The sequence below is a fragment of the Mus pahari genome, chromosome 14 (assembly GCF_900095145.1).
Source record: "Mus pahari chromosome 14, PAHARI_EIJ_v1.1, whole genome shotgun sequence".
Taxonomy (NCBI): Eukaryota; Metazoa; Chordata; class Mammalia; order Rodentia; family Muridae; genus Mus; species Mus pahari.
The window spans coordinates 70,274,839-70,277,332 of NC_034603.1; the positions used below are offsets into that span (position 1 = coordinate 70,274,839).

Here is a 2,494-nt window from a genome sequence, read left to right on the forward strand (position 1 = left end):
TTGGCCCCGAATCAAGGCCAGCAGTTTACTGAAGCTGTTGGTTTCCAGCAGAAGCCTAAAGAAATGTCTTTCTATGGTCTCTTGGCCACTTTGTAAATTTGTAAATCTAATGGTCAATTCATTAGAAACATCTTAGGGAAAAAAATGGGGAGAAAAGATACCTAAAATTTCAAGGTTTATGAAGATTTTAGGTATCATCATGCTTATAGAATATTTTAGAGGGAGCTGGGTGGTAAGGGAATTCAAAAGCACTCGACATGCTGGGTAGTGGTAGTCCAAACCTTTAATGCCAGCACTCAAGAGGCAGATAGATATCTGAGTTTGAGGCCATCCTGGTCTATAGGACAGCCAAGGCTACACAGAAAAATCCTTTCTCAAAAAAAGACACAGAACAGAAGGATTTTAATTTCTGGTGCACCCATTTTCTGAGACAGGAGTCTCTGTCAGTATGTCCTACAGGGCGGAAGCGCTCATTCACAAACGGGATTGTGTACCAGTAGCATTACCTCAGCCCGATTCAACCTCCCAGTCACCATTTTTTTTTTTTTTTTTTTTTTTTGGTTTTTCGAGACAGGGTTTCTCTGTGTAGCCCTGGCTGTCCTGGAACTCGATTTGTAGACCAAGCTGGCCTCAAACTCAGAAATCCGCCTGCCTCTGCCTCCTGAGTGCTGGGATTAAAGGAGTGCGCCACCACGCCTGGCTCCTCCCAGTCACCATTATCCACACCTGCATCTCACTAGGATGTCCACGTTCCCTTTGAATTCATGGGCTCAAATGATCCTCCATCTTAGTTCCTGAGTTAGGACTACAGGCATATATGCGGCCAGCTCTACCCATGTCCCCTTAAAATCTGTTTGAAATATGTGAAGAGTCTCCTCTGGAACATATCAAAGGCACTTTCCTGGCTCCATGCCTGTGGCTCTTGGGAATGTCCTTGGACAGACACTGCAAGGTCCTTAGAACCTCATCCTCTTTCTAACAGGAAATAGGGTTTTACAGCTTCCCAGGTTCATGATAACTTGCACCAACACACTTCAGACTCACGACCCTGTTTCAGATGGTTATGAGCCACCATGTGGTGACTGGGAATTGAACTCGGGACCTCTGGAAGAGCAGTCGGTGCTCTTAACCCCTGAGCCATTTCTCCAGCCCTGTTTCTTTCCTTCTTTTTCCTTCTTTCCTTCCTTCCTCGCTTCCCTTTTCTTTAGTTCTTCAAGCAGGGTCTCACTCTGTTGCCCTGGGCTGACCTAGAACTTACTCTGTAGACCAGGTTGGCCCCGAACTCACAGAGATCCTCCTGCCTCTACCTCCCGAGTGCTGGTGTGCTGACACTCTTGAGTCTTTTCTCTGCCTTTGGCCTCTCAAATCCCAGCTACTTCTCTATGACCTAAATGGTTTTCTTTCCTCCCGGGATGCCCCCTCAGTCCTTCCACTCTGTTCTTTCCCGTTCTGTGAGCTCCTCGTCTAGTTTACTCCCATCTTCCATCAGTCACTCATGGCTCTCAATAGCTCCAGGAAGAAGCCACCTGTCTCTCCCTTGCCCAGTGTGGCTGTTCAGCTATCCTGGGCTATATATAGCACAGCTGTGCTTTCGATTAAGTGCTGGGCCCTTCAAGACCTTGTTCCCTTCCCTTAACCTATTCCACTTCAACAGGACAAAGGGGACAATATCCACGAAGCTTCCAGTTAGGGGAGAGCTACCCCAACAATCTGGGTGGGACAGGAGGAGGAAGAGTATAGTAAGCTGAACTGGGATCTCACAGCTGGGGCCAGCCTTCCTATCTGTTGTCTGGGACTTTTTAGTCTGGGACCCATTTCCTGCTGGGGAGGAAGGGGAGCAGACAGTGCCCTGAGGAGTGCAACCTGTGGATGGAAGCTGTTTCCACAGGAGGAGGGCAGAGGTTCGGAGATCAAGTGGTATAACAAAATATTTAGAGTGATCGATGCAGTGTACAGGGCAGATGGAGTAAGCATCCAGCACTGGCCGGTACACTAAGTTTATCATCTGTATATTTAATTTAGGCCCCTCAAAGCCAGAGTTTATTAATGTGACCTGATTTGGAAGAAAGAGAAGGTTCGGTAAGCAAATTACTAACATAGACGTGCTTACATGGAAACAGTTATTAAACACTTGGCATAGTAACAAAAATGATGCTGTCATAATTTTTATCTTATCTGTTTACTAAAACAGGATGCCATGGGAACTTGTTGCTTCTAGCTTTGCTGTATGTCCTCAGGGTTTCTCTACCCGGCTTCCCCTTTTTAGTGCTGGGACTAAACCCAGTGCCTTGAAGTCTAGAGCCCTCCTCACATGCATGGTTTTGAAGAGAAAAAGCACAACCCCACCCCCTGTAGTATATTCTGTAGCATAGTCCTCAGCAGTGAAAATGTGATTTGAGGAATCAAATCAATTTACAAGTTTGCTTGGTTTTCCCAATTGTGTGCTATAACTTTGCGAACATCATTTAATAAGAGTCTCAAGTGGGGCGTGGTC

General features: G+C 46.3%; 1 non-coding gene across 1 annotated transcript; it reads left to right on the forward strand.

Annotated features, from left to right (window-relative positions):
• LOC115065419 lies at positions 1-133 on the forward strand. The gene has a single exon (XR_003845210.1). It is a non-coding gene; the product is annotated as a small nucleolar RNA SNORA2/SNORA34 family (small nucleolar RNA).
• Positions 134-2,494: the final 2,361 nt, after the last annotated feature.